Source organism: Pundamilia nyererei, unplaced genomic scaffold (genome assembly GCF_000239375.1).
Source record: "Pundamilia nyererei isolate P.nyererei 1_Seehausen unplaced genomic scaffold, PunNye1.0 scaffold00125, whole genome shotgun sequence".
NCBI lineage: Eukaryota > Metazoa > Chordata > Actinopteri > Cichliformes > Cichlidae > Pundamilia > Pundamilia nyererei.
The window spans coordinates 1,107,546-1,131,340 of NW_005187526.1; the positions used below are offsets into that span (position 1 = coordinate 1,107,546).

Consider the following 23,795-nt stretch of genomic DNA (forward strand, 5'->3'; position numbering starts at 1 on the left):
ACATCGCACTTTAATGAATCACACCTTTATTTCACATCAGGAGCCCTCAGCTGCATAGCAGAGTCAAAGATAACATGTGAGGCTGTGCCAGGCTAAAAATACATTATCAAGGGCAGGGACTGAATGTATTCATTATATTAAATTATATATATATTGTATTGTTACCTCTGCTTTTATAATAGAAAAATCTTTTTAAAACCATGTTGTGAAATCCATAAACTTGAAATTTTAGGTTCTTATTTATATAATTCAGTTCAATTCATATCTATTCATTTCTATAGCCTCATATCACAACAATAGTCACCTAAAGACGCTTTATGTTATAAAGGAAAGATCCTACAATAATGCCGCAAAACCCCAGCAATTGGACGACCTCCTGTGAGCAAGCACTTGGCGAAAGTGGGAGTGAGAAACGCCCTTTCAACAGGAAGAAACCAGACTCAGGGAGGGGCAGCTATCTGCAACACAAGACATAAGAACAACGTAAAACTTCTTATTTACATGAAACTAATCAGTTAATCAAGTCATTTTTATTAAAAAAGGTGATTTCAGCAGATTAGTCACAGGAACAGTTTGGGAACAGTGAAGTTCCCAGATGCTTCAATAAAGCCAAATGCCTGACAGAGTAAGCATTTTTGGTGCTTCTGAGGGTGCTCCTTCTATTCTTTACAGAAACATGGGCAATCGTGTTTCTCTTCATGGCCTGCAAAGGTCATTACTAGTGTTGGACGCCATAAGCACTTCTTTAATAGAGCGTCCTGGATACTGCTTAAACCAGCCAAGAGATATTATCTACCCAGCATGTCCTGGGTCTACTCCATAGCCTGCTCCTGGTAGGAGATACCCAGAACAACTCACCAGGGAGTAAACACCTCCTGAGTGATCAGACTTCTCCCCTGTCTCTAAGGGACAGCCCAGCCAACCTGTAGAAGATCCTCTTTGTCGCCATTTGTGTCTATGATCTCATGTTCTTCGTCAATACCCAGTGCTTGTGGCCATAGCTGAGGATCGCAATGTCGATCTTTCTTTCTTTCAGGATCCTCAGCAATGCTGAGTCTCCTGCTCCAATCTCTTCTCAGTCATTAACAAGACCCCAAGATACTCCAGCTCCGCTGCTTGGGGGAACAGCTCACTCATAAACAGGACCGGACACTCCTCCCTTTTCCAGCTGTGCGTATTTTTGATCTTTTTTTAGTGTAGAAAGAATGCCAATGTAAGGACAACTAAAAGGTTGCAGGGTGTCCAAATAATGCAACTCACAGCCTGGTGATTGTAAATGAGATGCCAGGTGGATCTCTTCCCTGTCACTACATGATATCGTCGCTCCTGAATTCAAGGAATTCACTCGCCTGTCTTGGAAACCCACTGTACATCTAACTGACAATGTTTGTCTCTTGCATTCTGAGGCTATCAGTTAGCAATCCAAAGCCAGACAATAGAATAGACAAACACCTAAGTGTTTGAAAAATTCTGAAAGAAACATCAGCCACTCAGTGTCAGTGCATACCAAGATAAAATAATTTCAGCTGTGAGGGTAGCAACTTAGGTTACTAAGACAGTGTTGACTGGCACAGTCTTAGTAAAATAACCCCACAGCCCTCATATATGAATGTAACCTAACCAAGCAGTGTGAGCTGCACAGTGATAGGTGATCAGTGAATTATATTATTTACATCTGAGCTACGCTTCATAGTGGAAGTTTGTAGAAACTCACATGGTAAGGGTTCAGTGTGTGTTTAGAGAGATGTGGCATAAATGGGTCGTTGCTAATTACCCTAATAGCTGCTTCTAATGTCGCTGTTTGGTTACCAACTCACTTATTTGCACATTTAAAAATCAATGTATCAAGAGAACAATGAGGCCTGCTGTGGATGCGTGCGTGCAGCAGAGGAGATTTTTGTGCTACACTCACTAGCAAAAAAAAATGACCCGTCTGTCTAATAAACATCCTCCACTCCAAAGGTATAAAACTCAAGGAGGATAAAACTATAACAAGCTCACCCTGAGAATATATGTTTGTGTGCGAGAGAGAGCGAAGGAGAGAGAGTGAAAGTGGGGGTGTATCGACTCGTGAAAGTTGTGGAGAAGATGAAAAAGCGACGCAGCCGCCTCGGCTATTGCTCTGGAAGACATTTTTAGTCTGTTTTTCAATTTACAGTTAATGAGATTTTCAGCAGCCTCTCTCTATTCTGTTGTTAGTGTTTATCCTATCCTGTCTCCATAGCCCCATCTTTTATACCGCTGCAGTTCACCCTGTCTGAGCCGGATTGGCTTGTTTGTATAAATAGCTTACCGTGCGCTTGTGTGTGCGCGCGTGTGTGTATGTGCACGCACCTCACTGTGAATACATTTCGTGGAAATGCTTGTCCATACATGTGTGCAAATGCATATGCATTATGTGTACCAAAGGCAATGCGGTCGCGCTTTTGAGTGCGTGTTTGTGTCTTGGAGCAGCATGCACTGAGGCGTTTTCCTGTGTCCTCCTGTTCTGCGCTGCTCTTCTGCTGCCTGACATCTAAAATACATTTGTTTTCATTTATCAGCCAACCAGACCCCCATATAGCAGCTTCCGCTCAGTGCCACAGACTGAAGAGGAAAATTCTACATTTAAGCCGCCCCCGTCCTCTGATTTGTCTCTCTTACCACAACTCAATGTTACCCTTTAAGCTCGAGCTAGCAGGGAAGACAAAGGGATTGTGTTGTGGTTTCTGTGCGCGACAAATCATAATCAAGTGAAATACGCATCAGAACATCACACTCAGTGTAAAAGCTTCAAGTTAGACTTAAGAAAAAAACCCAATTGCAATTAAAACTGATGAGAAAAAAAATAAAGAAGTTGTGAATATGTGTTAAACATTATAATTAGGTAATCAGGTGCTCAAATTCTTGCCTCTGAGATGGCACTTTAATCATTCACACAGAACTAAGTGCACATTAGAAGTAGCTCATTATTCTGATGTTTACTTGAGGAAGGATTTTAACTTTCCCGAGGGAGGCGTCAGCAGGGAGTAAGGAGTCATATGATTGGATTTTTGTAGTATCCTGTTGATGCGCATGTTAATCTATCCTTATTTGAGAGATACGCAACTGATGGAAGCCGAGTAATGCTGATGAGGAAGTGAAACTGTGTCACGTAATGTGGAGTTTGAATAGCATTTGACACGTTTGTCTTCCATTACTGGTGATGAGGCAGTGACACCGGGCCAGCAGACTGTGTTAAGATGTTTCCAGGCGGCCATAAATCAAAGTGGCAAATGTGTATGTTCCTGCGTCTGCACAGAGAGGATGGAGACTAACGGGGGATGCACAGGCAGCAGATAAAGATCAGACACCAGGGGGATGTTGCAATCATGCATATCAGTGAATTTAAAATACATAGATAACCCTATCGAGCAGGCTTAGAGGCCAGTCTGGCAGCCAGTCAATTTTCACACAAATGGGGTCCTCAGTGGGGGGGCTGCCTTGCAGGAGTCTGATTATGGTGTGATGCTTGTGTAAACCACAAAATCAGTCAGCTCGACACCACAATTTATAATGTGTTATCTATAAAAACGGATCAACTTTTATTGATGCCTGATCAGACTTGTGCCGTCGAAAGAATCTGACAATATAAACCCAACGACAATCATCTTCAGGTGCTTTATATCATAAGGTAAAGACCCTGCAGTAAGAAAGAGGAAGATCCGACAGTCCTCTATAAGCAAGCATTTGATGACAGAGCAAGTCTGATGTAAAACTGAAACTTAGAACATAAGATAAGACGATCAGATATGCTTTATTTATGCAAAAGCTGGGAAATGTCTTTATTACAGCAGTTCAAAATAAAATTAAACATATAACAAATAGCTTAAGTCAGTAGGATAGTTTCCAGCTCGCTAAATTGTAACACAATATGATAAAAAAAAATGTTAATGCAGTAAAAAAAAGTAAACAGGCAAACTTTCTTCAAAAACTGACATAAAAGAAAACAAAAATTCAAAAATAAATCTTTAAACTAATGAAAAATACAAAGTTATCAGTGCTGATGTGTGTGCACGTAGTTTCAGTCTCATCAGAATTAGTAGCAGTGAGTCCAACATAATGACTGTAAGAAAGTAAAAGTAAACAAGAGTAACAGTTACTTTGTGTTGAAAGAACTCTGCAACTACACATTTACACATAACATCAACCTGTCCAGGCAGATCAAAGAATACTAGCCAGTATTAGCTTGTTGATGTATTTTCATATATACTTCATATTCCAAAAAACATGTTAAATTGATTTTCTGCATTCATAGTTTGAGAAACATTCAGCAAAGCACTTAAGCCCCATTAGGACTGGCTGACATTCCAGGTGGAGATGGGAGGATATAAAGTGTCTCTGCAGTCCCAGGTGATGTAATCTTATTTCTTTCTTTCTTTTTTCACTTCAGAGCTTACAAGACAATATGTATTTGTATTTATTCTTTGTCTGAGTAATCCAGTCCTAATTGTCAGTACATCCGTGAGCATGTTACAAACAGAAACTATTTTTAATGGCATTAAGATACAAGCACGCAGCTCCTGATAAGACTTAAATTACAGGAGTGATTGGCTTGAAAACAGGAGATGCATTTAGCTGTGATTATTACTAGGAAAGGCTTGAAAATGTGCTCACATAAAGTAATTTCTAGACTAGATGAAAGCCAGTGACCTGAGCTCCCACCTCCCCTAGAATTCATCTTTGCTCCTGCAGATGATGTGTTATACAGTATTTTATGGTGTGCCCTTAAAAGCAGACTTCTGGGGTTGCGTCACCTCATACCTATCTATAATTGTATGTCTTCCTGTGCACTTTGCACTCTTCAATCTCATATTCTTCCTTTAGACTGCGTTGTGCGGCGTGTTATCTCACAAAGCAGAAACGGCTCGAAAAATAACCGTATAAACATCTATAGATACACTCAGTGATGCCGTAGCCTGCAGATACAAGATCACTGTGGGAATTTCTCTATGTAGGTACACATTATCACTAATAACACATCTCTGAACCTTTGTTATGGGCAAAGACTGGCTAGAGTTGGTAGGAGTCTAATGACACTCTTTGGATAGACACTGTGAATGTATATGTGTGTCAGAGCGAGTGAGCGAGCAGGGGGAGATGCGCGTTTTAAAGATTATGTTTGCTTGAGGTAAAGAAGCCCTGTTTATGTTTGTAAGATGAGTCGTATGCTTCAGACTGCTGGGAACAACCTGCGAGTTTGTGTGCAAGTGTGTAAATGTAGCCTTCCACCGCCAGCATACATATTCACACACGCCGCCTCAGTCCCTGTGAGGTATTTGTTACAGGGCAAACATACTGTATCATTACTGGGGTCGTGAGAAGGTAATGGGAAACAGAATGAGTCATCATATAGGATGTGTTAGCTGTGTGATATGGTATGAGTAGAGCCTCAGGGAAAGTGGCATCTGTACCTCATCTCCTTGTGCTTCCTTCCATCTTTCCTTCCCTTTTCATAAAAAGGATTCTTGTTGTGGTTGTGGTACTGGCATATTTGTTACATCAAAATTATCTTTGCGACAAAAAGCATGCTAGTCAGTGTTGTAATTCAAATGACAGGATGTAATAGTGAGGTTCCAAGACATATGGCTATGGGTTTTGACCGATGACTGTAGAAAATACAGTCAAGAAAAATGAGACTTACTGAACATGTTTACAATTTCAGCTTAAAGTCAAACATTAAAAAGTCCCATTGTTACAATATTTGTTTCCAGCAATAATTAAAAATAAGCTTTGAAGAAGCTGATAAATAGCTTAGCAAGCAAGGCTCTTTAGCATTCAGTCAGAAAGTGGAAGGTAATGAACCTTGCTTGTTAATGTTAGCTATTGTTACCAATAGATGTTATTTCATTTTATCGTTATTATTAGTTTTTGCTAATACTAGATGCTGGTAATTACTCTATATTATGTTTTGTGACTTATGGTAAGAAGAGCTAGCTAACTCTTAGCTAGTTTGGGAGGAAGCTAATTAGCCTTGCCTAGCTTAAAGATGATTTTGTCAACCCATTTCATTATTTTGGATACATATTGTTATAGTATCCATTCTGCAAACATTCACCAGGCCTCTGACACTTTTTCAGATTCTTAATTCCATATTTAGTAGGAACTTGGAATAAAATTATCACGTAGATACAAATTCGGGTGACCATTAAGTTACATGTACATGAATGTGAGACTTAAAAGGAAACATAATGAACCAAATATAGAATTGGGATTTAAAAGAAATTTATTTTAAAAAGATATAGATATTAATAACTGTTGAATGCAAGATGATGTTTGTACAAACGTTTGATCTGATTGGCCCATGTGTTAAAATGGAGATTGGGTACATACAGACATTTACATACAAGCTACAGTCATTAAAGTAAGAGGAATTTGTGTGTAGCTATAGGCTCAGTGTAGAGACCAGTCAGGTTTCCCGTTTATTAGCATTCGATAATATTCTAAGTTTTGAACCAATAAGCAAACTTCTAAAAGAGCAAAATAAAACTTTGCTATTATTTGTGCCTTTGTTCGAGTTGATAGGAAAAAGCACTTCAGCGTATCACTGCTGCCTATACTCACATTGTTTATGAGTTAAAAGATGCATCACTTTCTAATACCATTGTGCAGTCCAAAAGGGATAAGTGTTTCTGCTGTTCCATCGACTCCTAAAATATGGTCTTCTTGAGTAATCAATCCCACTTGAAATTTTATTCATTTTGCTTCAGTTTGATTTTATTTTCAGGCTCTCTGGAACAGAGTACCACGGAAAACGTTTTCACTCTAAAGAAGTCCACGGTAGGCCCTGAAGCCCTCTGTAAAGAAATAAAATACACAGTAGTCGTTATAATGTTCATTAAATTAACTTTTACATGGACTGATTCTCATATAGCGCTTTTCTACTCTCCCAGATCACTCACAGCGCTTTATACAACATGCCTCATTCACCTATTCAACCACCAACCTTCCGATCGGTAGAAAACCCACTCTGCGTCCTGAGCTACAGCCACCACACAGGATCTGTGAGGGAATCTAAAGTTTTAAAGAAAGAGATTATAATAAACTGACTAAAAAATTAAAATAAGTAACAAACTGATATCTATCCTAAAGAACAAACTGAGAGAAGCTGCATGAGGACTGACTGTTACAAAATCAAGCCGAGGCAAGTATGTACAATTAACTAGCGTGATTAGATTGCTGCACAAGCACAAGCACACATAAAGCACTAGAATTACTTTTGAAGCATGTAAAGTAATCCAGACTTAAGTGATTGTGCGGTCATCACCACAGACAGGCAGGTTGTCTACATAGCTGTCAGCTGCGTATTGTCTCTGCATGATGACAACAGTGAACTGCGGTCGATCGAGACACTGATGTTCAACAATAATCACCCTCATTAGTCATCCGTGTGTGTTGTTGTCCTAGATTAAACAATGAAATAAACTCAAATCCCTGTTCAGAAAAGTCCCCTCAAATAAAGAAAGCATGAATAGCAAATTCTTCTAAAGATTAGTTGTTATGTTTCAATTAGCAACTGATTTTTTTTTAAAAACAGGCTTGAGAAAGCCAGTGATGATATATGGACCATCATACGTGTTGTCCTACTGTGCAAGCTAGAGTCCACGCTCTGGGTTTTTGACTTGTGATCAGTGGTTTGGAATTAGTGTGAGAAAATGTTAAACCTTGTCCTGTCCCCTGTGATGTGGTGCTCATGTCAACATATGGTCAAAAGTGTTAATTTGCTTAATTAGGCCGGCACTCTGAGCAGCAGAGAACATCCCTGCTCATTAAGTCTGATAAGGAGAAAAAAAGAAAGTTGCTCCTAATGTATAGGAACAGCGACCTTTGCCTGATTAATGCAGAGTGGGACTGGCGCGCAGTGACCGGGAAGCTCCAAAAGGACTCGGAGCTGCAGCACTTTAACTGCATTATTATCACACTCATTTTCCTTAGTCAGCTTCTGGTCTCACTACAGTTTTATGGCTGCTCAGAGACTCAGCTGAGAGATTAAGGACTCATAACAAGTTATTTCATGTAGAGTGTCACCTCTAATGTCCGCTTACAGCAGAATGAAATGAGCCATTAGGCCTGACCTATCTACCCCGGTTTCTGTTGAGATTCTGAGAGAAATGTCACTGTGGCTCGTGCACTTTGTGGCGTGCAGCAGGGCTCTCCCAGGATAAGATCCAGGAGGAGGGGGGTGCACGGTACAATGAGGAATATTTACAGTAATTTGTGGCGCGTTCTTCCTTCACACATTTAAAATGCATTAGAAGCCACCGATAGCCCATGACCACTGACACTCCCGCCCACGCACAGCCTGTGCCAGGCGTTTAGGTTTGTTTGTGGAAGTAGGTCCATCCACATTAAAATGCAGACATAAGTCAACTCTCCTGCTGGATATAGAGGATAAAAGCTGTAGAAATCCACAGCAAAAGAAACTGTTCCCGTCCACAGTAGCTTTCCTGCCATTTAGAATAATTTGTTTGTAAAAGGAAAAAGGCAAATTTGGATTTATGATTTAGTGAAAAGTTTACATTTTTTTGTAGAAAAAAAGTTTGATTTGAATCAAAGTTTTTCTCTGTTCTAAGCAATTCACTTCTACATACTGTACTTTTATAAGTGACCCAGCTGCCTGGAACAGGGATGTGTCAGAATCAGCCCAACTCAAATCTGGCCCACTAAACGGCCTTGGAAAATGTGAAGGAGGGGAATAGATTTTGAGCTTTTATCTGTATTTTCACAAGTTTTACAGCTTTTCCTACTATAATAAAGACCTCCCCAATGGCCACTCATGATGTGTCACACCTGGCAGCAGATCACCCCTGTCCTGCTTTGTCTTCACTGCCTCCCTGAACATTTTAGGGGGGATTTCACTGCTAAACTTTTAATGAATGTTTGGATCTGGTCCTGAGCGCCTCGGCAGAAGTGTCGACCCTGTACGACCGAGTTCACAGGCTTGATCCTAAAGTGGGGCCTTTCTGGCTGTTCGGAAATTGAGGTTTAAATCTAAAGGTGACAGCGCTTTTTCCATCAGGGCCACTCAGCTTTGGAACAACCTGCCTGAGGAGATAAGGCTTGAAAATCTGTGACTTCCTTTAAGCGACTTGGAAGAAATACTTTTTTTAATCAACTTACTTATATGTGATGTCACCTTTTCTAACAGTTTTGTTGTTTATGTGTCTGTTTTCTGTTTTTTATGTTGCTTTTGCAGTTATTATGGATTTTATTCTTTTGTTGGAGGTTATTTTTTACACTGTTTTGTATTTTTGCTTTCCTTTCTGTTTTTTTTTTAAAGCTCTGTCCTAACTCTGGATCTACTGTTATTGTGGGGGGGGGGGTTGCTTTGTTTTGGGGGTTTTGGGTTGGGGGGAATATTGGAATAGAGGTAAATGAGCAAAACTTGTGCTATTACAGTAGATTTACTGTAGCAGTTTTACCTTATAACCATTTCTACTTCAGAAGTACAATTTCTAGTTAGAGACGTGTTTATCAACTATAAGCCAATTTGCATAGCCATGGACACACTGGAGCAGAGCTGGTTGACTGTAAATACACAATTTACTAACTCAAAGAGGCATAAAATGTTAAGTAACTCTTAATTAATTGTGGCATTTGTTGACCTTATCCTTCCTTCCTGTCACTCATAAGTGAACATAATTGAATTATGCACTCTTAAGGCTGTATGTAACACAAACACGCTGTTGAAAACAGCGTGTTTGTGTTACTGTGATGTATTTTTGATCTAGTGTGGTAATTGTGTGCTATAATTGAACAGCCATATCACAATATTTTAAAAGGAGACATCAGGTGTTTTTCCAACGACCTGTTTTTGTGCACATTTCAATGGAAATTCTGAACATTCTTGAGGAGTTTGTACATTGTTTGATGTGCAAATGTTTGTACGAGTACAAACACGGAGACATGCCAGGTGAATAAATGATTGTATAAATGATGCATGTGACCTCCACTTTGCTGGCTTACATAGGGGCAGATGAAAAACATCAGATCTGTTTGCAATGATGAAACTGAAACCCTAATAATATCAGATCAAAGTAACAGCAGTGCTTTATATCTATTCTTCTTAATTTCATGTATAACTGCATTCTTTTCCCAATATGGCTTTTGGAAAAAATACTGGAATGCGTTATTACTTAGATGTACTGGTCAAATCATATTAGTACCACATTCAGTCAGTTGTAAGGTTGTTAAATAACCAACACAAACATCATCACAAACCCAACGAACATAATAAAACGTTATTTATTATAATATTATAATAGCATTTTGAAAAATGTTGAAAAACTTTAGCTTATAGAAATAAAACTGAATTTAATTTGAATTTCTCAAATTAAAGCCATGTGCCCACATAAGTAGGCAAGAAGTAAGTGTTGAGTATCTCCTCCAGGACGCCACAGGTTCACGTCCCATTTAGGAGCTTTGTGTTCTGTGCTTTGTTTCTTTTTTTTTTTATGCCCTGATTTGTTTTCATTTTGCTGGCTTTGTACTTTCACTTGCTCCTTGCCTATGTGACTTGTAGTTTAGTCGACTACTAAGCTAGGATAGATTTAGAAAAGATGCAAGGCTCACTGATCGTGCTGCCCTGTATGTCACACGCTGACGTCAGTAGCCTGCGTGCACGGCACACATACGATTCATCGTTTCAAACTGCACCATACTTCAAACCATAACCCTACTGCTCTTTATTGTCGTTGACTGCATGTGTGAACAAACACATGGGCATTGTTTTTTTTTTTTTTGCAGTGCATCATTTTTGGTAGCATAATTTAACCCACATGCAACACACGAGCCTGCGTGCCTGAGGAATTCATCTCCTCCTCAGACAGTTAGTCAGAGCTCTCTCGGGGGAGGTGGGTCGCTCCGTTTGCCTGGGCTGTGCTGTCTGATTTTCTTGATACTTTGTCTTTTTTTTTTCTTTTTTATCTTCCTCAGTCAGAGGGAATGAGAAGGATTTTTGCTGCATGACTGCAGCCTGTAATGTCTCTGCTGCCTCTAGCTCCTGCATTTGCTCATGCTGTGCCTCTTTGTGTCATCTTTTTTTTTTCTGTGTGTCTGAACTTAAATATACCTGCATATTTTCATGTTTACATACTCTTTTGAATGGCCTGTAAAATTGTCTGTATTTATGTCTGCATTGTAGGAGATTTGTTCTTTTCAAAGATGGCTTGGAAGCACTAAGGCTTTACTGGATGTAAATCATTTTATCAAACAAAGCTAAATGTCTTTTTTTTTAAAAATCTTGCTCTCAGCTTCTTCAAAGAACAGTAGTTTCACTCTGTGGGACTCTTTTATTTATTTTCTGCATTGCTAAGTGTTTCATGTCTCTATTGTCTGGTACTTTCAACACAGTCTTTACTTTCTGTGTCTTATTTTCAGATTGGGTGGAATGGGTTAAATGGCAGTGGTTGAAAAAGCTTGTTTCTACCGTAGACAAGTCAAAAAGTTCAAAAGTTTTGACCCGACATGGGTTTTCTTATACCACTTTGCAGAATCTACCTGTCAAGCATTTGATTCTGTGATAAATATTGCCTGTAGCTGTAGTATTAGTCGCAGAGTGGAGGTTTTCTGTGCCTTTTGGAAGTGATTTTTCAGTTTAAAAAAAAGTCCAGGAAATGTTGAGAGAGTATATAAAACGGAAAGAAACAAAAAAAAGAAAAAAAAAAAAGAAAATGCATTCTTGTGTTGGCACCATGCTGTGTGTAAAAATGTTTGGAATTCAGTGTTCAGTTATCACATAAGAGTACATAAACTGCACTCAACATGTTCATGCTTCCCAACCCATCTGCTCTGTGTCATTTTATATCAAAGAAATGAAAGTTAACACCCTAACCACTTCGTCTCCAGTCATGCACGACCATCAGATTTGGCTTTAACTCAGAAAAAGATTCAGGTTAACAGGTGACCTGCTGTTTACGTTTAGTATTGTAAGTTAAATAAAAGTTGCGTCTGTGAAGTCAAATAAAAAATACAAATAAATTACACAATCTGGCTGAAATGTCTAATCTGTCAGTATTTGTACATGGTAGTACTGCACTTGTGTTCTGTCACGAATTCCTGGTAATATTGGATTTAAACGCAGCGCTCACTCACTGCTGCTAATAAAGCTTCATATTCACGCCAGGTTGACTTCATTTCTTTCCTCGTTGTTGCAAAGACTTCATTCCACCAATCACAGACAACCCCAGAACTCAAATACAGTCAAATCACAGCAACACGGAAGGCTCCTTTGCGGTCTTATTGTCAGAAGGAAGGCCCTTGCGGCTCATCCGCTTTACATTCGTTCTGTAGCTCAATAAAATCATATGTATGAGCCCAGTGTTTACGCCTACAGTCAATCTCTGTTTTTCTCTGTTCCTTATTTCTCGTCTAATCCGTCCAGTCTGTTCCCATCTTTTTGTCTTAGTTTGATGATTGGGACAGCTAGCTAATCAGCTGCACTACTACTGCACATCAGGAGACATTTTAAGTAAATCCTTTGAGAGCCCTTGAGGGAAAGGCTTTTGATCAGTTGTCTCTTTATGGAAGTGTAGGCTAATTTTGCCTGATGGCTCTTGCCTCTTTATAGTCTTTGTGTGGAGCTCTTGTGTCGGTATGGATTGTCAGATTATTTGTTCTTTGTTTGTTTGTTGTTGTTGTTTTAAACACATCTGCATGACTTAACTGAACTGCACACACACACACAAAGGCCAACAGTATAAGTATTTCTATATCATCTATCAGAGAGTGGCTAGCTTCCGTGTTAATGGCATCCACTTCCTGTCTGTCGTTTGCCAGCATTTCTGTGCCTTATGCGTCCGTCGGTATGTGTCTGTCAGTCCGGCCTCTCGACACTACAGTTGATGCATGGCCAGATTAAGCCTGTCAGATTTATCACACTCGACTGGCAGTCAGCGCGACACAGAGCCAGATCAGACAAGGATTTGACGAACGACGCCTTCAGCCTACCTTTGTTTGCTTCTTGCTTTGCCAGTCATTTTGTGCACCATTACACACTTTAAGATAATTTATTTATCTGTTTTTTTGGCCTGCGGTGAATGATATATTAGATAATTCCCCTGAAAGGGGGTTTAAAAAAGGAGGTTTAGAGGTTATGTTTTTAGATGTTTCTGCTTTATTGCCCGAGAAAGGTAAAGGATAACGTGCACTTGTTGTGTTACTAGTGTGTGACAGCTCAGTAAGTACGGATTAAAAAGGAATGTTTTTGGACTGAAACCAACTAAAATTACCCACTAAGAGCTGTGTTTAATGCGGTCTTCATTCGCAAGTCCAGGAAGACTGGAGTGACGCCTCTGAAATACTAAAAAGCAAAAGGAAAATATGGGATCTATATTTTTCTTGAGAAATCAAGCATTGACTGTCTATGACACAAGCCTGTGTTTCTCACTGTCTGTCACAATACATTATAGCACAGTGTGACACCATGTTATACAATAGAAGACGTACTGTAAGATAAAATAGGATGTGGTGTATGCATGAATGTGGACTAAAGGAGGAAAATAAACCTGCAGGTAAGTTGGATGCTTCTGGAGGATAGGTAGCTACGTGTTGTTTAGCTCTCTGCTGCTTTTGCTACCTGTACTTAAAAAGTGCTGGATTATCTTCTTCTCAAAATGATTTTTGGAATGATATAAATATACAAACACATGCTCTCCACAGTATATTGTTACAAAGCTTTTGCTTTAATTTGACACATTGTTTCCGTCCTGTAAAAAAATGGCAATTGTTGGGTGTTGGTGTCCTTGTAAGACTAACAGTATGGTTTAAAACCCTTACTGAGCTGTACGGCACTCTGCACTGTGCTCGACCTTAAGAGCCCATAAGCTCTGGCCGCAAGCCGAGCTCATCAAACTGGAATACAGTATGGATGAGACTAATGAAGCGGACTAAAGTAGATCTTCCATTAATCAGCTGTGAACTTGTGTAATCTTTGTCCATGTGTGTCAGAGTGTCGGTGTCCTTAAACTACTTGTCATTTGCACATTAGGATAATGTTTTATTAAGACAAAGAGTCGATATTATTAAAGAAATGTGGAAAAGTATATGATTATATTTAATATACTTTAAACAGGGCTAACAAAGCCACACCCCCACCCATCTGTGGCTGGTTGTCTCTGTAGTAAAGACTACGTTTTGTATGGTTAATGGATCTAACACAGTGCTTTATTATGTGTCTTATCACATATTCACTGTGATGGTCTTGCCTAAGAACACTTTGATGTCTATGTTAGAGGAGCTGGGGATCAATCCACTGGCTTTGAACTAACGTCATCGTAATGTTTTTTTAAAGACAGATACCAATATCAGTATTTGGTCATTTAAAATTCTGGTATTCTGATATATTGGCTGATATAATGTCCCTAACATTTCTTGTTTATTTCTTTTCTTGTTCTGCTCGACTTTTCTCAGTTGGTTGTCGTTTTGTGGCATTCCAGACATTTTTCAGCCATTATAAATGGTGATAAATTATCAAATGGCTTATATTAGCCAATAATATCAGCCCGTCAATAACAATTATATTGACTGTTGCATCTTTCAGAGAGAATAGTAGTTGTCCGTAAATGCATCAAGTAGTTATACCTGCCTGTGCTCTCTATAACAGTGCTATCTATAGGTATGTATTAGATATGTTTGCGTATGCTTTAAAATCACAGAGGGCCAGTTGAAGTACTTTTCTTAGCCCTAAGTAATGTGTGCATGTTGCATGTAACCTAAGAAATCTGGTGATGGGATGTTAGGGTGGGCTGTAGGTTGTCAGAAAGGCAAATAATTTGAGACAACCCAAATGAACTTTAGGATCAAACAGAATCTCAGGCGCTTATCTGCAGCTGGAGGTGGAAAAAATGTTCAATTATTGTTAAAACATTCAGGGAAAATGGCCTCCAGTTTTCACATACTAGGAGTGTCGAGTTCATCAGTTACTTTGTCTTTTTTCCACACTTAGTTTGAATGTTTGAGTGTGCACACTGTGTCCACTACTCATTGTTTAATCCAAAGAAAGAACAGTGAATATATGACCTAACCCGTCATAATCTCCAGGAGAGCCACATTGTTTTATTGTCCAGCAGCAGAACATTTTGTATTTCCTTCGGCTGCCGCTGTCAGATACACATAAACAGTCCGTGAAAGCTTTTCTTTTTCTTTCTTTCTTTTTTTAATGACTCCTTTTTTCGCCACGTCTGTTGCGGCAGAACTCTGAATCACCTCGGTAGCCCCAGTTCTTTATTTGTTATGCAATCACATTCTTAGCATGCTTGAATTTTCAGCGTAACAGATGCGACCAGCCCCGTGGTTAAATAGTCTGTTCCCCAGTCCATGTTTGTCTGTCTGACTGCTGTCTCACTGATAAGCACATGTCCCTGTGTGACCCAGCGGAGGAGTCAGAGCTGGCTGTTAGAACTGCTAGTTGTCCCCATATGTTACAATGACAGACAGATAGTAGACACAGAAACACGCTCCCGTACTAATAATGCTCTGACGGAAACACTCCTCACTTTACCCACTTCACGGAGGCTAGAGGCCACACGCAGTCTTTACACTTTAAGAACCCTGGAACAAAGCTTATAATTGTCATTATAAAGGGCTGCATAGGACTCTTTGCTCAAGTACAGTCTCTCAAGGCTACAATGCAGGCTGTCTTATTGGAGTTTATTTTATGACTGACAGATGGCAGCACGAATGCACTGCTGACTAAAAAGCTACTGAACCAGGGATCTTTTTGTGCTTGTTAGGCAAATATGTAAACCACTACATTATGGCGCTGCTAAGTACAGGGGTAGATTTTTGAAAATTTCACCCTTATGTAGGCAGTTTTCTTTAAAATGGCGAGATGGATTCAGCATAGTAATTCAAAAAGAAGAGCATAGCTTTCCTTACTGGAGGTCCACTCGTGAAGAGGCTGGAGACCGTAGACTACTTGCAGACTAAAATCTGTGAGTGATCAAAAGAAGATGGGCTCCAAGTTAAATTAATGTCAGCGTTTAGGTGACACATGCAGAGTGACTGCTGACAGCCATATAACAGTTCAACTGAGATTACATGTTTCCAGAGAGACCTGGCCAAGAGAGCAGCACAGAGTGTAACAGATAGAAACAAATATAGCCGACACACCGAACTCAACATCCAGATCGTCCGAAATAATGTATCCAGAAGATGCGTAAAATCTAAGAGTCCAGGGCCTTCGCCATCTGCCTGCAGTCGTCTGAGGTTGCAGTTTCTTTTTACATCATCCTCAGGTTCAAAGGTGATTCAGGCTGTTTGTCAGTTTGCTCAAATGTTCCAGGGACAAGCTGGATTGATTAAAATAGGCATATATGTTCTTTCAGAGGCACGTGAGAAAAACACGGTTAATGTCAGGGATAAACTGTGACTTATGCTCTAATGCCCGATGTAAATGATGCAGTAGCTGTTGTTATTATCAGGGATTTGGCACAATCTGACATTTCACTGAAAAAACAAAGAACAGATTGACTACATTGTCAGTGAACACTGATACTGTCAGTCGCTATAAAGTGAAAATGAATCCGCAGCTGCATTATTCATTAGTTTGATCGTTCAAGTTCAAACCCAACACACCTTTCCTGCCTACAGAAAAGTCTGTTATAATGAATGTACAGTAGTATTGGACTGAGCTGAAAGCATACATCCCTGGTGGCTAACATCACTGACTAAACAGTAATACCCTACTTTGTATTGCTAATGATTTTGGCTTTCTGCGTGTACATTTGTACATTTGGTTTGAACTCCCTTTTTTGAACTAAAGCACAGGCATAAAGCATAAGGAGTGAACTAGGGCAATAATTGAACAGACGTTTCCTTTCAGCCATCAGCTCTGAACTTTTCTAGACCCAGTGCAGCGTTACTGGACGGTGAAGGCTTTTTAATCTGCCAGCTCCCCGACGCAGAGTGGATGGTACTAGATCGCCGCAGTGCGAGACCAGCGCAATTAATTGTGCAGCGAATTCACAGCGAGCAAGGGGGCATTATCTGCGCCGCCTCTTGCATACTCTATCGAGGCAGCACCCCCACCTACGCCAAACAGAGGTTCGCTACTTGCGAGAAGTAGTCGAAACCTCGCGTGTGAAAAAACGTGTTTATTAGCAAAGTGTTTGGCAGCGAAGTTCATAAGGTGGACCCAGTTACAGGAGAACGGGCATGGAGGTAACGAGAAAAGTTTAATGACTCCACGCACCGCCATGAAGAAGAGAAAACAACAAAAAACACTAAAACTCAATCTGCAAGAATGAGAAAAACTAAGTGTGCATACCACAGAGACTGGGGTAATGCACTAAAGAACTACAGCTTCCAGTCTCTGGTCCCAGAGTTTCATGATCGTATAAGACAAAGATCGGCACTGGTACATTAAAGCCGAAACCTGATAGAAGCCTGTACCGGAGACAACAGCTACAAATAAGGCGCTATTTGTGTGTGTGTGTGTGTTTCTTTGGGTATTTTTCAGTAACAAACACTTGGTTTCCTGTGTCCCGTAGTGTTTGCCAGACCTCTGTGTTCTCTGCTCTGACTTGGAAGTCCTACAGCTGGATAAATCCAAAGATAAGACAGGAGACCAGGAGTTGTCCTTAAATGACCAGAGAACAAACATCCACCTGGAGCCATATTTTCCACTGCCTGCCAGGACAGCCTGTTGTCCTCAGATGACCCAGCAAACAAACAAACAGACAGACAGACAGATAACGATTCTACTCCTGGTTGTAGTAGTACAGACAGACAGACAGTCAGTGGGGTCAGGCTGCACTGACTTTCACATGTTTTCAGGAGCTGTCTGGAAAAAAAGAAGAAAACTTTAATAAAAAGAACTTTCTTTAGTCCTGCTGAAAACGCATTAAGGGTTTATACAATACAATTACTTTATATGCCATAAAATACTCTTTAGATTCTGCTCCTGGACTTTTGAATAGGCCGCATGCTATTGTAATTCCTCCATCAGAATATGATGGTACAGTCTATCCACAACGCTATACAATAATGCCCTTATTACTACTGGAAGAGGCACACATTGTGGAAAAACCCACTTTCTAATTTCTGTTTCCTTTCATTGGTTCAGCTCACAGAAGAATAACTTTGGAAACAGTCTGCCTCTAGAAAAAGCAAATAAATTCAGACTTTTTTTCTTGTTGAATATAATAAATAAATCAGTTTTGCTGAACTCATAGGGTAGCTGGGTTACTGTTACATGAGTATGTCAGATGATATTTATCACTTAGGTCATTTTTTAAACATCGAGGTCTTAGGGCCAGGACGGGTCCTCGGTGTTTATTAAGAGAGGTCCGACAGTCAAAAGGGTCTTCTGATTGTTGAAAATACGTCCTTTAATCCTAAATTTAGTTCTTTTTGTTCCTTTTAACTTTTGTCTTGGTGTAGCGGTTTACACTCGCACCTAAAAAGTTAGAAAATGTTTGATCGCAGGACACAAATCCCACTGGGATCCCATCAGAGCTACCAGCTGTGGCGACCCATGGGTCATTTCATTTTCGGTCCTCTCAATCAGAGGAGCTCTTTGATTGGCTGAACACTCTGAAAATAAGGATGGCTAACTTCGACCCTCTGGAATTTTTTCAAACTGTTACCTGTTACTCAGACAAGAAATCGTGTCCTAGAATCACATGTTTTTCTGCGGGAGCCTGGAGAGACTCGGGACACTGGTGTTGTTTAGTCACCAGGAGGCAAAGTGATGAGTCACCTGCAAGGCACATAATGAAGTGTTTAACCCCCCCCCTTACGTCACAGTGGCCCCGTTCTCGCCTCCACTTTTCCATCCGCCAGCCTACAAGCTGGTTGTGTACCCTGACCGTGATAAGGCTTGGTAAGAACAGGCGAATGGAGCTGAGATAAGACTGAGATCTGTCATATCTTTCCAAAACCTCAGACAGGGCGTGTGTTTGTTTACCGTCTGTCTGCTTTTTTTTCACCATCAAATTCCTTCCCTCCTTCTCTGGTCCCATGTCATTTCTTCTCTTGAACTTCTTTAAACCTGCGTCTCTTCATCTTATGTTTGATTTCTTCCTCCTTTGTATCTCCCCCTCCCGTCTCATCTTTCCTTTGTCATTTTCACCGCTTTTTCCTAGCTCAACTTCCTGTGGGTTGCCTCCCTCCTTTATGTTTTGAGCATAGCTTTTCCTCCTCTGCGATTTCCCCTTTTCCTTCGCCCATCGTACCCCTTCCCCGTGTGCGCTGCATCACTCCCGCACCCTCATATTACTGTCTGAACGAGGAGAAAATGGCTCGATCGGTTTTACACTGTTTTTCCCTTTTCTCCAGTCGTCCCTACCCCACCTTCCTCCTCCTCCTCCTCTCTCCCTCTCCTCTTTTCTGGGTTTTTATTCCGTTCCCAGACACAAAAAAGCAGCACTTGGCACTTTTGAAATGTAAATAAAGTTTTGTTGTTCCCTCAGCCGTAGCCTCCTCCAGCCCTGTTTATCAGGCAGACTTCAAAGTGGCACACTGACATGTGGCTCTATCTCTCCCTTGCTCTGTGAAATAGGGTCACAGGCGGCGCTTGGCTTTCACAAAAACTTTTCCCTTTCATGTCAGAACCTAGTGGGTGAGAGGAACTAAAGGGGGCCATGCCAGCCAGCCACCCACCCGCTATCCAAACTGAGACACACATCGCACCTCATCCACTGCGATGTGTGTGTGTGTGTGTGTGTGTGAATGTGGATGAGAAGTCTGTGTTCGCTTTTCTCAGCTGGTCATTGCAGCAGTTAGCCCTGCCCATGTTTTGCTTGGGTGTATCCGTTTCGCTCGTTGTTTCTGGTATCTCATGAATTTAGTCACTTAGTTGCTCACTCTCTGTCTCCCTCTTTCTCTCTCGTCTCTTTTAGCCGTGGTGCCAGTGTGAGAGCGCCCGAGTAGCCCCTGCTGAGCTTGGGACTGCAGCAACAGGACAAAACACATAAGAGGAAGAAAAATACAAAGGGGGAGTAAGCCGGCAAAGGAGCAAGGAGAATCAGAGGAGACGGCATGTTGGTTAAAGTTGAGTTTAAAAGACAAGCCCGACTCTAGAGGAGAGACATATTGATTCACCCTCTCAGCTCACAGAAGGTAAAGAGGCAGAGTTGCTCATCCGTAGGTTGAAAGGTTGATAGACAGCCAAGAATTCAGGGTATTGGTCATGACTGCGGGCCTGCTGCTGGGAGGATAGAGATCAGATTAATAGCATCTACAACGCAGCCTCCATCCTGGTCTAACCCCACCTCTAAACAACCCGTCGATCTCTCCCCCTCAGCCATCACTGTAGTCCACAAAGTCCACTGTGACAAGAGAGCTGAACCCTCATACGGGCTAGTTTACCAGGCTGCAGCGTCCTGTGAGAACAAAGAGTGACCTCACGAGCTGTCGCTGGAGCAGGGAAGAGACACTCACCCGCCGCGGGGCTTTAGAGACGGCGGCCTTTTAACCAAGCACATGGGCTGTTGATGAAGAAAGATGGCAGTGAGACTGACAGGCGCCACCCCTTCCTCTCGGCCACCCTCCCTCCCCCCAGCGGCCGTGGCTCGGACCGGTTAAGGTTGGTCTGTTGGCATCCATCGCAGCATCTGCAGCAGCTGGCAGAGCGTGGGAAGGAGCAGTATGCAGGAAACTGATGTACCGGCCACGAATGCCTTCAAAGGTAAACACATACAATGGACAGTGGTCTGTGTGTGTGTGTGTGCATGTGTGTGCGTGCGCGTGCGTGCGTGCGTGTGTGTGTGTGTGTGTGTGTCAGCCTGCGTTAAAGAAATTACTGACAGTGCCCTGTCAGGTCAGAAACACTGTCAGTACAGCTGGAATCTTTAACACAAAACGGACTTTGGTTGTGAGTCACAATATTTTTCAACAATCAGGTTCAAAGTAAAGTTTTCTATAACAAGCATAATGATTTTCAATCATTTCAATCATTTTTAAATCTGCTAGATACTCGATAGTACATACTACTTGTAAGAGGAGGATGTAGAGGATATGCTGTTTATAGAAAAATTCATTGTGTGACTACATGCAGTGTTCAAATCTTAAGAGCTCCACTTTTAATTAGGGATCAGTCTGGTTTCTTGAAATAGGATTTTTAGTTGGTGGTAGTTAAATTCTGAGATGGTGAAAGATCAGCTGTTGTGTCTACACGCATGGCCATCCTGAACCCAAACAGGTTCCAGAGGTAATCCCATGTAATCATGTTACATTAAAAAAAATCAGCTTCCATGTGTTTAAATGTATTAGATACCATCTGCTGTTTCATGTTGCAACTGATTGGTCACAAGCAGCATCTATAAAAGTTCAGCTTCTTCTTATAACACAGTGGAGCAACCAAAATTTTGCATGAGATGTCGATGAGATGGCAAAATTACATAAAAGGATTTTGATCATATTAAACTGCATGTATTAATTCATATTAAATTTGCCCAATTCTTAGAGATTTTTACTAAGTCTGGCGCTCAGACATCTTGAGGTTCTGTTCGGGGTTTTAGGCTCACTAACTGTAAGGATAAATGCTCTCCTGCTCTCCAAACAACATGTGGAACTCTGAACTTACATCCTGAATGGCATCATTTCAAACAGTTTTTAAAGAAGGGTCAGTCATGGATGCTTCTCGTGTTACACTGCTTTGCAAATCATCTTAGGCTATCCATGCTGATATTTATTCCTTTACAAATAAAACATTAACTCTAGTTCTATAATTTGGCAAAACCTCAAAAGAATAAGTCTTGTGTGATTAATGTTTTCTGTCCATAAGTGTTTGTTTTATTTCTTAAGAAGGAAACCCCACTGAATTTGAAATTCTGAATAGAAACTCCACTGATTTGAAACCTTGCACAGACTGAGAGGGGTCTGAGTTATTTTGCTGTTGAAAAGGGCCGGCCAATTGTTGAGGATGATAAGACTGCACCACCAACTGTCAGCACCACACTTTGTAGTCTGATTTTGTGGTATTGCTAAATGCAGTGATAAATCATACTGCATTGATACATGTTTCATGTCCAAAAAGACAACATTGTTTCTGTGCATCCACTTGACTCAATCTCCCAAAGCTGGTAGATCATGTGACAGAAAGAAAGAACAAACTGGCTCTTGGATGGAAGAGGCAAAACAGGATCATGAAGTGAAGATCTGTCATCTTTACAGCTTTACAGTCTATACAATGAAAGTTGAATGAAGAAAATAAGGATACATGACTGAAATGAGGAGTAGTGTCTGGGATGATCAGGATACAAATTCAAATTCAATTCAGTTTTATTTATATATCACCAAATCACAACAACCATGCACTATATTGTATGGCAAACACCCTAAAATAATACAGAACTTGCACTTGGAGACAGTGGGGAGGAAAAACGTCCGTTTAACAGGAAATAAACTCGATTGAACCAGCCTCAGCTGTCAGCTATCTTTTCAGCAAAAGAGGACACACAGACAGATGTTGCAGTTTATTCCAGCTGATTGGACATCTGCTGAGGTTGAAGCTGGATGGAGCTATGTTGAAAGTATACATTTTATGAACCACTTCATGAGGTCGTCACCTGAAATGGTTTTCCAACAGAGATGCTGAGCACTTGTTGGCCTTTTGCTTCACTCTGAGGTCCATCTCATCCCAAACCATCTTGATTGGTTTTAGGTCAGATGACTGTGGAGGCCAGGTCATCTGGCTCAGCACTCCATCACTCTCCTTCTTGGTTAAATAGCCCTTACACAGCCTGGAGGTGTGTTTGGGGTCATTGTCCTGTTGAAAAATAAATGATGCTCCAACTAAACACAAACTGAATGGGATGGCATGTTGCTGCAAGATGCTGTGGTAGCCACAGTTGTTGTTAACTTGTTAAAGTTGTTGTTAAATTTCTGAGGCTGGTGACTTGGATGAATTTATCCAGCACAGGATAAATTCATCAAATTCATCAGACTGTCCTGGCAGCAGCAGAGGTGACTCTTGGTCTTCCTTTCCTGGGGTGGTCCTCATGTGAGCCAGTTTAATGGTTTTTGTGACTGCACTTGGGGACGCATTCAAAGTTTTTGCAATTTTCTGGACTGACTGATCATCAGTTCTTAAAGTAATGATGGACTGTCGTTTCTCTTTACTTAGCTGATTGGTTCTTGCCATAATATGAATTCCAACAGTTGCCAAATAGGGCTGTCAGCTATGTACCAACCTGACTTCTGCACAACCCAACTCCACAAATGAACCCTGAAAAGGTACACCTGTGATGTGAAAACCATTTCAGGTGACCACATCATGAAGCTCATTAAGAGAAGGCCAAGGGTTTGCAGTGCTGTCAACAAAGCAAAGGGCGGCTACTTTGAGGAACCTAAAATCTAAAACATTTTGTTCTTTGCTACATATTTCCATATATCTTGCTTCATACATTTAATGTCTTCAGTTTGTATCTACAATGTAAAAAGTAGTAAAAATAAAGAAAAACCATGAAATGAGAGTGTCCAAACTGACAAACTGTATATAAATTGTCGCGAGTTCAAATATTGAAGGAGGGCACAAAACAACACTGGTCCAGAAGAGTTAAGTCAAACAATGATTTATTGAGCACACACGTGGGAAGATGTATACTGCAACACCAGCATTGATCTTCTCCGAAGAGCTCAATTCAGAATGGTTTCATTCATCAGGGTTACGCCCCCTCATGCGTCACAAATGAACATAATATGCATCGGTTACAGTAAATGGTCAATCTTAAGCCCCTAAAATTAGACAGAGAAGTTCCTCTTTCTATCACACCTTCCATACAAGGCAATAAACTTCAAGCCCTATGGGTCTCTGAGGGCTGGTTGTTGACTCC

At 40.8% G+C, this 23,795-nt stretch overlaps 1 long non-coding RNA gene across 1 annotated transcript in view; it reads left to right on the forward strand.

The window, feature by feature from the left end:
- Positions 1-23,795, forward strand: part of LOC106456349 (uncharacterized) — a 145,376-nt gene that overhangs the window by 62,153 nt on the left and 59,428 nt on the right. The window contains exon 2 of the long non-coding RNA XR_001290496.1: positions 19,860-20,647. This is a non-coding gene — a long non-coding RNA (uncharacterized LOC106456349). The remainder of the gene's footprint in view (positions 1-19,859; positions 20,648-23,795) is intronic.